This window comes from Balaenoptera borealis (assembly GCF_965194805.1).
Source record: "Balaenoptera borealis genome assembly, chromosome: 21".
NCBI lineage: Eukaryota > Metazoa > Chordata > Mammalia > Artiodactyla > Balaenopteridae > Balaenoptera > Balaenoptera borealis.
The window spans coordinates 8,379,569-8,394,646 of NC_138880.1; the positions used below are offsets into that span (position 1 = coordinate 8,379,569).

The 15,078-nt window shown below is 48.3% G+C and overlaps 1 long non-coding RNA gene across 1 annotated transcript in view; it reads left to right on the top strand.

The window, feature by feature from the left end:
• The first annotated feature begins 7,998 nt into the window (after positions 1-7,998).
• LOC309619678 overlaps positions 7,999-15,078 on the top strand; it is a 96,564-nt gene continuing 89,484 nt past the window's right edge. The window contains exon 1 of the long non-coding RNA XR_014239151.1: positions 7,999-13,245. This is a non-coding gene — a long non-coding RNA (uncharacterized lncRNA). The remainder of the gene's footprint in view (positions 13,246-15,078) is intronic.

Below are 15,078 nucleotides of genomic sequence, written 5' to 3' on the forward strand. Positions count from 1 at the left end.
TTATGGTATGTATTTTAGTTTTTCGGAAGTATTTTTCTACTTGCCTCCTGATTCTCACCTGGGCTCCTAGTATTTATTGCCGTCAGTTAAGTATTCAGCCTGTTTGTGATATATATGAGGTATATATTGTGTATGTGTACGTGTGGGCATCTATTTACACATACGTGCATATACTTGAGAGTTAGTTTAAAAGTTAATTTACACAATTCCTTACAAAGATTGTATATGGGATGTGGAGGAATACATTTCCCTCTTCTCTCATCTCTGCTGGAGAGGAATAACGCCAGAGTGACTTTCGTTCATTCTTGTGAACTCTGAATAAGGACTCTATCCAGACACCCAGGTCCTAGAACCTAACTTCCCGGCTGCCTTCACCTGTTTGGAATCCATTAACGATTGAAAACATTCTCTCAATATGTTTCGACAGTCTAGAGATTCAGTTCTGTCGTGGAGCTCTCTCCTTCATGAATCACGCAATCACAGTTTGCCTTCCTTTTAGAAAGCACGTGCCCAGGAGAACGGTGAGACCCCTGGTCCCAGTCCCATGGACACACTTCCAGGCCTTGCTGTGAGCCTGGTAGGACACTCACCCTTCCCCAGATCCCCTCCTTCTGCCTCCGCCTCAGGAGATAACTTTGTGAATACACAAGGGTAGAGTCAAGTTCGTGGTAAGGTTTGTATCTTTCTACTCTATTATCTTCATACCGGTCTGTTCTTCAGGTATTGTAGTTACTGCTGTAAAAAAAAAACCCCAAACAAAAAACAACTCATTTTCCTCGCTGGAGGACCTTCCAGGATTTGAGGACACTTGGAGTGACAGGTTGGGATGTGGGTTTCTCAGCAGGTGCAGAACCCTGTGGGGTTCATCAGAAAATGCTGTACAACTGGTCTCTGATAGTAACCGTCTCCTGAAGGCCACAGTGCTTTGCAAAGAGCTTTGACGTGTGTCCCTAATTGAATCTCTAGCAGACAGCATGTAGGGTGGGTATGATCACATGTCACAGCTGCAGAAACAGATCCTTAGATAAGTGATTCAATCAATACTGCATAAGAAGTGGTGGGATTGGAAAGCCAGTAACTCCAAACTTTGTGCTGTTTCATTCCCTCTGGTTTGCAAAGCAAGGAAAGTCATCCAATCTACTTTGGGCAGCTCTTGGTGATACCGAAGTGGTGAATGTCTATAACTGATCCCTCTCTGCTGTCATGTCTCACATTCTACTCCCCGAAAGACCTTGCTCTCAATGAATACTACTAAAGAGTTATTAAATAATGGGTGTTGCCAACAGTCCCAAGGGTATTTTATTTTAATCAGAAACCTCTTAAAGGCCCCGAAGACTTCAAGACTGAAGCAAGTAAAGGCCTGGTGGCAGACAGGGTAGAAGGAAAAAAAAGGGGAGAGAAGGCATTAGTCAGTGCCAGTGACACTTCAGCATCTTGCTAGTGGCAACTTCCTTGTAAGCATAGCTTGATGTCACCAACTGGCCTGACACATTTGTCTAAGGCCTTTCCGGTCAGGGTAGTTGGATCAGTAGCCATGAGAGGGCAGCAGAGGGCTGGAACCACTGGTTAGCATACAAAGTAGGTAAATTTCTCAGGATAGGGCGAAAGCACAGTCCAGAGAGACCCAGGAGGATTGCCGTATGTAGTGAATACTGTGAAGCTTCTTCAGGCCCAAAGCGTCCATGCCGCAAGGGCTGGGAACGCTGGCTGCTGACAGCTCACAGCTGCGTAGGCACTGAGAATTGCCCTGGGCAGCGGGGAATTGCTTCGCTCAGCTTATGCCTTCTCTATGGGGTCGGCCAGTGATTGGCTAGTGCAGGGATGGAAAGGTCTGGCCACCTTGCCTCAGTGTGGGACAACTGTCCAAGATCCTGGCTCCAGGACTGGGTGAGGCCTCCACTATAGATCAGTTTTCCCCACTGTCCCGGCTTCCTTACAGGGGCGTCTCCAGAGACCACCTCCTGATAAATACATAGTCCTCAGAGGCGGTTTCCAGGGAACCCCATCTATGATATTCAACATCCTGCTATCAAGAAGGCCAATGGTTGGGCTTCCCTGGTGGCGCAGTGGTTGAGAATCCGCCTGCCAATGCAGGGGACACGGGTTCAAGCCCTGGTCTGGGAAGATCCCACATGCCGCGGAGCAACTGGGCCCGTGAGCCACAACTACTGAGCCTGCGCGTCTGGAGCCTGTGCTCCGCAACGAGAGGCCGCGACAGCGAGAGGCCCGCGCACGGCGATGAAGAGTGGCCCCCGCTCGCCACAACTAGAGAAAGCCCTCACACAGAAACGAAGACCCAACACAGCTAAAAATAATAAATAAATAAATAAATAAATAAATAAATTTAATAAAAAAAAAAAAAATAGAAGGCCAACGGTTGGGCTTCCCTGGTGACGCAGTGGTTAAGAATCCGCCTGCCAATGCAGGGGACACGGGTTTGAGCCCTGGTCTGGGAAGATCCCACATGCTGCAGAGCAACTAAGCCCATGCACCACAACTACTGATCCTGTGCTACAGAGCCCGCGAGCCACAATTACTGAAGCCCGCGCGCCACAGCTACTGAGCCCGCACGCCTAGAATCCGTGCTCAGCAGCAAGGGAAGCTACCGCAGTGAGAAGCCCACACACTGCAACGAAGAGAAGCCCTGCTAGCCGCAACTAGAGAAAGCCCGGGTGCAGCAACAAAGACCCAACGCAGCCAAAAATAAATAAATTAAATAAATAAGTTAAAAAAAAAAAAAAAAAGACAGCCAACAGTTAACCCAGCAAAGTAGGGAGTGGATTAGCTTTCAGCCTGGAGCACTCATGAAACACAGCATGGAGTCCAAGGTCAGGGCTGGAGGCAGATGCATGAAGGAAGAGATAAGGCTCGGATCAAGCAGGAGGAACTGGGATGCAACTAGAACCCAGTCCAACATCCAATGGAACTGGGACCACAAACGCCAGAGCCAAGAGGAGCAGAGTGGACCAAGAATGGACATCACACTCCTTCAATAACACCTAAGCGGACCTTGTTATTTTTCACTGGAGCAGACGCAAGCGTGGTTGGGTGGAAAGGTCTTCTCGTGTGCCCTCCTGCCCACGCTCAGCTCCCAGCACTGAGCAGCCAGCAGCACCCACGCCTCCAGGCCCCATCCAAGCACTGTGTGTGCTTGCACTGACCGTGGTTGCACTTATTACCCTGGGGCGATCCCGGGACCCCCAAGCTAGGATCACATGGCACGTTCAGACGTGCCCAGAAACACCGTTTCCTATGAAGATGTGGCCAAGGAGACTGGCGAAAAATAGAGTTTCTTTGCTTTTAAGATTCCTCTTTAATTTCCCTGAAATTCTTTTAAACCCTGGGGCATGTAGGCCATTGCCTGTTTTCAGGTTCATGGTAGGATTATTCCACCTAAATAATAGAGGGGCCGGGCCTTTGTAACTTCGGCAGAGCCGCCTTCATGAAGCCTCCTATTGTTAGAGAAACAGACTCCGGGGATTGAATGCAGCGAATTCAGCTTTGAGGGGCGTGTACCAGAGTCCGGGGCTTCCGCAGGGAGGTGACTGAACGGCCCAAGGATTAATGTACTATTATTACATTACTCTTTAAGCTTCAAAGGTCTGCCAGGAGTGCTAAGCTCACTATCTAGTCCATGACATTTTAAGAACAAATAATACATTAATATATTTAATTTGAGAATAAACACATACATTACAGGCAAGGGATTTTGTCTATGCTGATAAGGCACCAAATGACCTTTCCAGAGCAATCCCAGCACGCAGAGCCGAAAAGGGACGTGTTCCAAAAAACCTTTTATATCTATTCGGCTGTAATGTGTGGGCTTTAATGCAGGTTTGGCCCGTGTGGTGCTGCAGCTACCACGGTCTTCAGAGATGGGAGCTTTTGCTATAATTACCCACTTTGACGCTAATCTGCAGGAACACTCAGTCTTGTTGCCTCAAATTAGTTAATCAATTAAGTGTCAAACCACAAAATGTTGGAGATTTGGGTTTGGATTTATTGTCTTGGCAGACACTTCCTCCTTCAGCCCCTTGGCTTCTTTTCTCCTTCTCCCTTGCAGGGGAGCTGGCTTTGCAAAATGACCAGTCACTCATTGTTTATTTCTGGCCTATTAGCAAAACAGTTGAAGTTGCATAAGCCTGGTGCGCAGGACTGGAGCAGCCCTGAGGTTGACGGCTTGGATAGCATTCAGGTGAAGTTGTGTATCTGTGGGTTTTTTTAAATTTATTTTAATTAGTTACTTTTTTTATTGGGGTATAGTTGCTTTACAATGGTGTGTTAGTTTCTGCTGTACAATGAAGTGAATCAGCTATACGTATACATATATCCCCTCCCTCTTGGACCTCCCTCTCACCCTCCCCCCCATCCCACCCATCTAGGTCACCACAGAGCACCCGAGCTGAGCTCCCTGTGCTATACAGCAGGTTTCATGCCTTTCCTGGGCTTCACTTAGCACAGCACAGAGTTGATGAGCTGGCCTCCTCCTCTGGGCTTACTAAGCTCAGCCATTCTGGAGCCCACGTTAATTGATGGAAAGCCTTGTTTACCGTGACGTCACTCTCCCAAGGTGAGCCAGGGACAGGCAGCGGTGTTTCCAGAACGCCCTGCTCAGAACGTCTGTTTTCTCCAGGGTCCTTGGCTCCCCGCTAGCTGTCTGGACTTGCTGCCACTGCGGGCTCCAGGGGGACCTGGCGATGGCTGAGCAAACTGCCGAGGGGCCTGGACCAGGGCTCTGGGTCTGGCTGCCTGTGTATCCCGTGGGTTCCACTGACGTCACCCCGAGAACAGATCACTTCCCCTCCAGCCCACTCTCACCATCTGTCTCAGCTGAACCACATAAATGAGCTCACCCTCCAATCTCAGATAGGCACCACCAAAATCATGAGAATAATTCTACTTGCTGATGAAAAATCCAAGATAAGTAAGACATGGTCCCAGTATTTCAGGAATGTATAGTCTCATTGAAGAAACAGATTTATGTATGTAACAATCAAAAAAAGTAACACAGGGCAATGCACATATATTCAATGGCTAAGTTGTGTGCTCTGCCTATGTAGGGCTCACGGTCAGTTATCAGCGTGGTCAGAACTACCTTGTTGCTTTCCTGGAGATTATAGGCCCTTTTTAGATTGATAGGTGGGCAGACCATTCCCGTGGTTCCAAAGTCTGGGGATTAGTGCCTATCCACAGTGAGCTACATCCTTTTTAAACTTTGGGGAGTTAAAATGTCCTTTCTTTGTGATATAATGGTGACAGTCGATGGTCATTTTTTTGAAGTCTAAATTTTGCGAAATAGAAAAGTTGACGGTACTATGTTAGGTGCAAAAGATTTTATTGGTTTCGTATTTTATGTGAACGTTTTACTTCTCCATGAAATCCCAAACTCTGAATCCCCAAATCTACAGCCCCCAAATCTGTCTTAATCTCATTTTACCGCTTCCGTGTTATAGTGGAGGAGATGACACAGAGAAGGCAGAACACTTGCCCACCACAAGCTCTTCCATCCTATGCCCCTGGGGTCCCCACAAAGTTGAGGACAGTTGGCGCTTCATTTCTAATGGTGCCACACTTTGGTCACTCTGTGTATTCCAGGCTACCAGCCTGCACTGATATTCCAGTGAAAACACTAGAAGGATTATAGAAATTTTCCACCTGGAAGAGACCTTAGGTATTGAGTCTAACGCCTTCATTTCAGAGCAGAGGAAATTGAGGCTCAGAAAGGGGAAAGGCTTCCCCAAGAGCAATGGTCACCCCCCCTCTACTTGGGGTTCAATGTCCATCATCCAGGGCATTGCTCTCGCCAGCAGCCCTCCTGGGTCCTAGATGCCAGACCCCTTGGGACTGCTTTCCTTCCCCTTGAACCGTGAGCTTCCTCCCTCACTAACTAACCCTGTGATCAGATGTGGGTGATTTCCAAAAAGCCCCTTTGGGGTCTCAGATTACTGCTGAGTATTGCAAAGGCCTGGGTTTGGAGTCAGAGAGATCTGTATGCAAATTTCACAGCTTGGGCAAGTAGCTGAATCTCCGTATAGCCATTGACCCATCCTTGAAATACGGACACGAAACTTACCTGGCAAGCAGTTTTCAGCATCCACGTGATCATGTATGAAAAACAAGCAGGGCAGGTATGAGAAGTAGAAATTCTTCTCCCCAGCTTCCCTGAGCCTGTGCTGTTCTTCCTTAGGCTGAGAAACTGGTGGCAGAGGGAGGGCACAGGTCACACTGTACAGGTCTCAGTGTTGACCTTGCAAGTTTCCCCACAAGATTAACCAGCCATAGTACCTGGAAGCCCTAAAGTATCCTCATCGTTTAAAGAGTAATGAAAAAAATCAAAGCAAGGTGGACCATACCCTTTAAGCTTCACCCAGTGTTGGGTTGCCTAATTCTCATTATCTTACCTGTGTTTTAATGAAGCCTTGAGGAAGTCTTTATTTACTTATGTATTTATTATTTAATTGAAGTATAATTGATTTACAATGTTGTGTTAGTTTCAGGTGTACGGCGCAGTGATTCAGTTATACATATATATATATGTATGTATACATTCTTTTTCAGATGCTTTTCCATTATAGGTTATTATAAAATATTGAATATAGTCCCCTGTGCTCTACAGTAGGTCCTTGTTGTTTATCTATTTTATATACAGTAGTGTGTATACGTTAATTCCAAGCTCCTAATTTATCCCCCCCCCCCAACCCTTTCCCCTTTGGTAACCAGAAGTTTGTTTTCTATGTGGGTCTATTTCTGTCTTGTATATAAGTTCATTTGTAGCATTGTTTTTTAGATTCCACATATAAGCAATATCATATGATACATGTCTTTCTCTGTCTGACTTACTTCACTTAGTAGGAAGTCTTTTCTTAGAGTGGGATAAGAAATTCCCTCTGACTTCCTAAGCAGCTCGCTGGCCTGCACGTGGCTTTGCAATCCAAGCCTCGCAGGAGCCCTGTGACCTTGGAGTATCCACAAGCCTAGAGGAGAAGGAATGGGCCAATTGAGTCAAGGTCCTTTGGCCAGTCTGGTCTTATATGTCTGCCCATTGAAAACTGAACCTTCTGTTCTTTTCTCAGCCCTTTAGATTCTTTCATTTCAAATTTCCCTTAACACATATAAAACATGCCAAAAAAAAAAAAAAAATCCCTGGACACCAGGGATGTGCCTCTCCTCCAAGGAGGCTTGGGTGGGTGAGTCACTCTGCCTATTTCCTTGCCCATCTGCCTGCCTGCAAGACTCACCGTCAGGGCTTTTGTTTCCTCAAGCGATGATTTATGCCGGTGGACCCCGGGCAGGGAAAAGTCGAGTATCAATTCCGCTGGGTTACCGTGTTAAATGACCAATGCACGGATGCTTATTGCTGCCTCGGGAGCAGTGAAAGCCCTTCGACTCCTGACGCCGCTGTCCCCCCACTCTGTTGACGCTCAGTTAAAAATGTAAATAAAAAGACTGCACTTTGGAGAGAGTCAGCTGAGGAGGGCGGAGGGAAAATTGCAAAAGCGAAGTTTATTGATCCCCTGGTCAAGATTGATGGCACAATAAGAGCGGGAGGCGAAGAGTGATTTTGCTTTTGAAAACGTTGATGAATAAGCACTCAGGGGCAACAAACAGCCGGTCCCACGGAGTGATGGACGGTGGTGGGGGAACAAGATGCATTTTTATACGTGGGTGAAAGGAGAGGAAGACTTATTAAAAAAATGAATGACCACATGTGGCAGGGATATGCCGGTAGGGAGAAGAAAGCCATTGATTTATGTGTACTACTGGCATTTGAAAATTCAATAAAAACATTGACAAATGAGACGCAAACCTGGCCACAGGACAGCGCTGGGCCTGGGGTGGAGAAACAAAATGCCAAGGTCAGGGAGAAGGAACAGAAAAATATGCTTATGTTGGAAAGCCTTTATGCTAACTCGTCCGCCTAAAGACATTAAGAAAAATCCTTCCGTCATCAGTGCCCGGCCCTCTGAGTCTGCAGGGCGGGGTGGGCAAGGGGAGGGGGAGGGGGAGGCGGATGGTGGGGCTAAGGTGTCCCCTCTCCTCCTGCGGCCTGAACAGAGACTGTTTCTCACTGGCCACTGGGTGGCTGGCTTCCTTGGGCCTCCTTGCCCTGAGTCCGGAACAAAAGCACCCTTACAGCTGGGGAAATTTTCCTATTCTGTCCAGGGCTATTCGTTCCTGGGGTCCCGTTGCCAGCACTTTACCTGCACTGCCTTTGTTTTTTATTCACCATTATTTGTGTAATGTTGTCAATCCCCATGTGGTGGATCCTCTGGTCCCTGAGGACAGGCCTGTTTTAGGGCTCAGTAACGGTCCCGGGATCTTGCAAATGAGTAAATGAGTGTGACGGGCCACCTCTTTGACTTAGGCACCCAGTGGTCTTTCTCTTCCTTTCTCCACTCCCTACTCAGTCCTGAGGTTTTTTCCTGAAATATCTTCCCTTTGCTCCCATCCAATCACCCATCCATTCATCCATCCATCCATCCATTCACCCATCCACCCATCCATTCATCCATCCATCCATCCATCCATCCATCCATCCATCCATCCATCCATCCAGTCTGTGTGAAGGAGGGGCTCTGCACTTGGCACTGGACCAGGTGGAAAGTATAGACATAATCTTTGACTTAAGAGTTTGGGCAGAATCTTCTGTTGAGCATCGCTTCTCTTTGGAAACAATGGATACAGAGCTCTTAGCACCCATTACTCTTCCCAATCACAGAGGTTCTCAAATGTCACGCTGATGGCTGCCTTTCCAAGAAGTCTCTCTGTGGGCCAAGCTGAGGTGCCCTGGGGCTTCTGGGTTTGCTTTGCTTCAAGCCACCCTTGGCAATACTGTATCCACGCCTTTTCTTGGCTCTCTCAACTTATCGCCCACTGTTACTCAGCTAAAGAAGGACACTGGAAACAGAGCAAACCTGAAACAATGCTCCCTGACTGCCTGGGTATGTGGGAGCACACACACATATACACACATACACACACAGACACACAGACACACACACACACATACACACACAAACACACATACACACAAACACACATACAAATACACATGCACATACACACAAACACATACACAAACATACCCAGACACATATACAAACAGACAGACACACACACGTGCACACGGGCCCTCCCCCTTGCCTGCAGCGCCCTGCAAGAGCTGGCCTTTGACCTGGGGCCTGCGTGGCCTCGTGGTGCCCATGGACACTGCCCCCACTCCTCTGCCTTTCACCTCAGCGTCCTGGAGATCCACACGCTGACCGTGTGACTCTGTGATTTTAACCTTTCAGCCACTTAACACGTTCCCTTCTCAAGGGCTGGTGGCCTGTCAGCGAGGCTCTTTGCTCCGTCGCCACTTCTGCCGCTGTCCCCCACGGGCCTCCTGTGACTTCTTCTCCAAATGCTACAAGGAGAGGGGGCTCGAGCAGAAACAGAAATCCTTGCTAACCTCCTCTTGGAAACATCTGGAGCAGCAGCTGCTTCCGGGGGCTTGTCCAGGGGCCTGAGCCAAGTGGACGGAAGGACCATGGGCCCAGCTGTGGGTCCCTGATGTCTTCTTTGGGTTTCCGCAGGTCTCCACAGGCCTCCAGGAGTTCACTGAAGTTTCAAGTTTGAACATTTTATTAACTTATACAATGCAACTATGTCTTCTTTTCTCTGCTCTGCTTTTCCCATTTGCCTTAGTTCCTAGTGGCAGATACAGGTAATAAAGAGCTGAGGGCTGGGATGATTCGGTGTACAGATCGTGAGAGCCAGTCCCAGGTTTCACCAGCCTCCTTGTGGATTCCCAGCCCACGGTTTGAAGAAGGCTTTCGTAAATCTGTTCTTGTCTGTTTAATGACCACAGGCATAGCTATCAGAATCATCTCTTACCAATTCTTTGAGAAAACTCACATTAATCACCTTGGGGGAGCCACTTAGCTAGGCCAGTGAATACCATAAGGATCCTGCCTTCCCAGATTCACGGGGTGGGGCTGGGGGATTAGAGAATCTTACACGTACAAGCAAATGACTGCACTTCACCAATATATCTCACAGGGCCTAGAACAGGTTTGGCATCTGGCAGTCACTCAACAAACATGTGTTGAATCAGTGAATGAATACAATGCATTAAGTGCTACGACAGAGAAATGGAAGTGTGCCCTGGGGATATGGAAGCTTCATTTTGTGTCTGAGAATTAAGAAAGCCTTAACAGGGGAGATGGCATTTGAATTTCGCCTGGAAGCATGAATAAGAATTCAGAGAATGAAGCAAAATCCCTCGGGTTAAAGTAAAGGATGGAGTGAACGGGTCACGTTGGAGTCAGACCAGTTCATAGGGAGACAAGCTAGTTCAGGTGAGTGACAGGGGGTGAGTTAACCTAAAAGTAATCATCACTGACATTTTTTGGAGCACTCACCCTGTGTTAAGTGTTTTCACGCTGGCTATGCGGTGTACTTTCAGCCATGTTCTCATTTGATCTTTACGACCTTATTTTTACAGACGAGGACACTGAGATTCAGAAAGACTCGTGAGAGTGGCATGGACATATATACACTACCAAATGTAAAATAGATAGCTAGTGGGAAGCAGCCGCATAGCACAGGGAGATCAGCTCCGTGTTTTGTGACCACCTAGAGGGGTGGGATAGGGAGGGTGGGAGGGAGACGCAAGAGGGAGGGGATAGGGGGATGTATGTAAATGTATAGCTGATTCACTTTGTTATAAAGCAGAAACTAACACACCAGTGTAAAGCAATTATACTCCAATAAAGATGTTAAAAAAAAAAAGACTTGGCCACCTCCTGTGGGTCCTCAGATGGTGAGCTAGTGCTGGAACCCAGGTCAGTCTGACCCAAAGTTCGTGATGTTAAGCGCCAGGCTGTAGGGAGTTTCCAGAAAACCTGATTCTTGAGAAGACGCTGACTCAAAGCTGGCAGGCTACCTGGCACCTAGCCTTTACCGTCAACGTTGCATGGATGAGTCAGTAGTGACCTGGGCCTGGGAGACCGAGGGGCTTGGCTCTTTTCCTTGAACTATACCCCCAGGAAGGAGGTAAGGGAAGTGTGCGGGGAATCTCGCTGGGCATTAAAGTGAGCGTAAACCCTACACGAATTGACTTTTAGTCACAGAAGATAATCCTTTGTCACAAAACATCGGAGCTGGCAAGTGACTCAGATAACCTCCTCAGAGGTTCTCAAAAGTGGTTTCTGTTTCCCCAGGGAAATTCCTTTCTCCAGACACAATCCACAGCTCACCTGGGAGGGAGGACGGACAGAGGAAAAGTGGGGCTGCTCTGTCTGGATGGAGGTGGGAGTGGGGTTGCCGGAAGGTTCAAGCCCCAACGTTCAGCCTCCTCACGTCCCCGCGGTAGGTGCTGATGTGCCCTGACGGACTCTTAGGGCAGCTGGGACATCCTCTGAAACCCCTGGACGAGGTCAAGAGCTGCGGAGAAACCTCTGGGGAGGGAAGGGGGCAGTGGCCGGCACACAGCTGGGGCCACGCGACGCCCCGAGTCAGCTACAGCTCTTGAGCCTCATGGACCCTAATCATTTTAGGCAAATTAAATAAGGACATAGGAGAAGGTCCTCCTGAGCAGTTTCCAGGGATTTGCTGCCCGGCTGGCTTGGGGGACAAAAGTGATCAGGGCCTCCTAGCGATTGTTTCCATTATTTTCCTGCATTCTCTCCGGTTCCAGCCGCCGCCCAGTTAGGCACGGGGTGGGGGCGCTGCTCAGGGCTGAGGTGCAGGAATTCTCTCCTGGCAGGTGTCCGGGGACCCTGGGGAACCTCTTTAAGAGCAGTAGAAGCAGCTTCTTCGTCTTTACGTTTCCTCCAGTCTAGATACATTGCTAAGAGTGAAAGCTTGCATTTGTTGACTGAATAATAAAAGTTTGTCTTCCTTGAAAGTACTGCTTGCCATGAGGCTCCCATCCATTTTGCTAAGACAGCTACTCCAATTTTGAGTATTTACTTCCCTAAACCTCTTTTTTTTTTTTTTTCAGCGAGGCCACACCCTTTGTTCAGAGAGACACAGATGGGACCAGGGCGGGGGGCGGGAAGGGGAGGAGGCCGGGACACGCCACGCGCCACCACTTTGAGCATCTCTGCTCCGGGAGCGTTGAGGCAGTGACCCAATCCCCATCTGCTTCCTGCAGGGCCGCTGAAGGGTAAGGGTCAATAACACGTCTTTCGTGAGGATGTTAGTAATGACCGTTTCTTACCAATCTTACTTCTCCTAAGAGGCAATGCAGGCAACTGGCCCACAGCTGCCCTGGCCATGTGCTTGACTAGCCCGGGGCTGCCTCGGCATCTGGCCCCAAGTGGGCACTGCCAGCCTGGACAGAGGGAAGGAAGGCCAGGCCCCAGTGTCCTGAGAACATTGAAGGTGGGCGTGGGGCAGGGGTGGGAGGTGGAGGCCCCTGCCTACTACCTTGGCCATTTCTGGGGAGGCAGGTCCCGGTGGCCCAAGGAGCTGGTGTGCCAGGAGATGCTCTGCAAACTGCTTTTAGGCAAACTTGCCTCTTCTCCCAGGCAGGGGTGGAAATTCTCTTCCTGTGGAAGCAGATCGTCCATCTGTCCAGGCCAACTCTGTGGCCTAAGTACTGTGTGGCCTCCAGCGCATCTCTGAGCCTGAGTTTCCTTGTCTGGAAAACGGGGATAATAACACTCACCTCATAAAACGTTGTAGGGATTGTAGGTCATTCGCGACTGTGAAGTTCTGTGAGAGCTATAATGCGCCGTGTAAATGAAAAATTATTTCCTGGAGCCCTTGAGGCAGAGAAGAGGTTTCCCTCTCATGATCTCGTGGTGTGGGAAAACCACCATCAGGCCGTCTGTAGGAGCGCTCAGGGCCGAGGTTCTGAAGGATCAGTCAAGGGCAAAGAGGAGTAATACGACAGATGCATGCTCGCTCTGGGTTTGTCTTTTCTCTGCTGTTTCTGGATAGGTGGCCGGGGCGTCTCCTTCCACACTCCATGACTCACCAAGTGGGAAATGGGCAGAGTCCCTCTCTTCATTTTACCCAAAGCTTTTGACTCTTTCCCAGGATCTGGGCTCACGGTTAGACGTGGTAGGTGGAGCCAGTCTGGTTTAACTTAGTCCCTTTCTGGTCTGATCACTTTGTTGGCAGAGGGTCGGCTGTTGTCGTTTACAACCTTCCCACTCAGGGCAGCTGCAGTCCTTGGATTCTCTCAGAGCCGAGAAAGTGGTGGGACAAAGACAGAGGGACAGACTGACGACAGATTGAGGTTGCAAAATTCTGGTAAGTGAGTCTGGAAAAAAGAGATCTCCCTTCACTGCTTGGGGAGGTGGCTATGACAGTGAGGTCATATGTATATTAGTGAATATGAAAATGAGGTCATGTTGATATGTGCGTTTCACAGCTGTGATTTCTGAAGACAATGGCCAGAGAATCAGACTCACATTGTCTACTCCCCACTGTTAGGCTGAGAATACAGAGGAAGAGCCAGTAACACCAGGAAGATCACAGCCACGGCCAAAGCTGTTTCCTGATGCCCTGTTTGCCTGTGTTTTTTTTCACGACTACTTGCCATCATCTTGGCCAATAGTAGGTCAGGATATAAAGCTTGAGGGATGGATAGATATGCATTGCCCATTTTCTTATATATACCATGAAGTACCAACTTCAGACATCAAGTGAAATAAAGAGAAAAAATAGGATCTGACGTCCTGTGATATAAAATGTTTATTAACTGGGATATAAATGGCATTTATTTGTTGGCAAACCTAACCTACAGGAAAACAAAGACCTAGCGTGGAATTCCATTTGCTAAAAACATACTCTTTCTTCTTGGAGGTGGGATAAAATGTGTCAGCAACTTGATGGGGGCGAGGAGAAGATAGAGAGAACACGGAGACTATTAATGAAACATTTTCCTTCGGGTCTAGTTCCTGGCTTCAGCTCACGGCAGCTGAAATCCCGGTTCCACTACTTATTTCCCATGTGTCTCAGGACAAGCTACTTAGCCTCTGTTTCCCCCTGTTTCCTCCTTTATAAACTGGAGATAATAGTAAAAATCATTCTCTCTTGTTATGAATATTAAATGAGTTAATACAAGTAAATTACTAGAACAATGTTTGGTTTGTGGTAGACATTCAACCAACGGGAGCTACTGATATTATTTCAATAGAAAATTGCCCTTGACTGTGAGCCCCGTGAAGGCAGGGGCATGACGGCCTGTCTCACCACCTCGATGTTTAGCAGAGTGCTTGGGGCCCAGTAGACCCCTAATAACTCTTTGTTGACTGAACAATGGGAAGAGTCTGACTCCATGGAAGTGGTCTAAACTGTAGAGTTCAGAAAGTGTCGAAAGGCGTAATTTGGGATTGTGAGGATAAAGTCAGCAGTTTCCACACCTCAGCAGTGACTGAGATGACACAGAGAGACCCTGGCATTGTGAGTCTGAGGCTCAGACCAAGCAGGCCAACACCTGATTTTCAGCATGGCGGCGCCTAAAAGCTAGTGAAGGGTAGAATTGTCTATAACCAGTTGGAGAGTCGAGTCGTTCACACAAATGCTAACAGTGGCATCGAGGGTCCACAGCGCATAATCACGGGAACCAGTACTCCCCCTCCAATTCCAGCTTGCAGTATTTCTAGTCGTGTTGTTTGCGTGAGGAGCGGCGGTCAGGGGTACAGGGACTGCCACGAGGTCGTGGGGTGATGGGAGATGAAGGGTCTCTTTCTCCGAGGCAGCTGGGCTTCTTTTAATGGGCAAGGTCAGCAATGAAATGACCAGGAAGAGAAATTGCTGTCATTATGCATCAGTGGCAATCTTCTATCAATGATTCCCCCTGTACGGTTCCCTTTGCCACGGGCTGAAGCAAACATGGCCCTAATCAGTTTTACATCTCCGTTTAATTTTATTGGAAAGAAGAGCTGGCAATGCATCACAGAGGCCGGGTGTGACACGAAAGGTGACCCCCTGCCAACTTAATGGCACAATACATAACCCTTAATGAAGTTGCTATCTTGTCCCTCTTTGGCTGTCTCAGCCCCGTGATTTACGATGGCATCATTTTGCTTTGCCCTCTTTTCATTTCAGCTTTGACAAAGTGGATGGAACAATTATCTT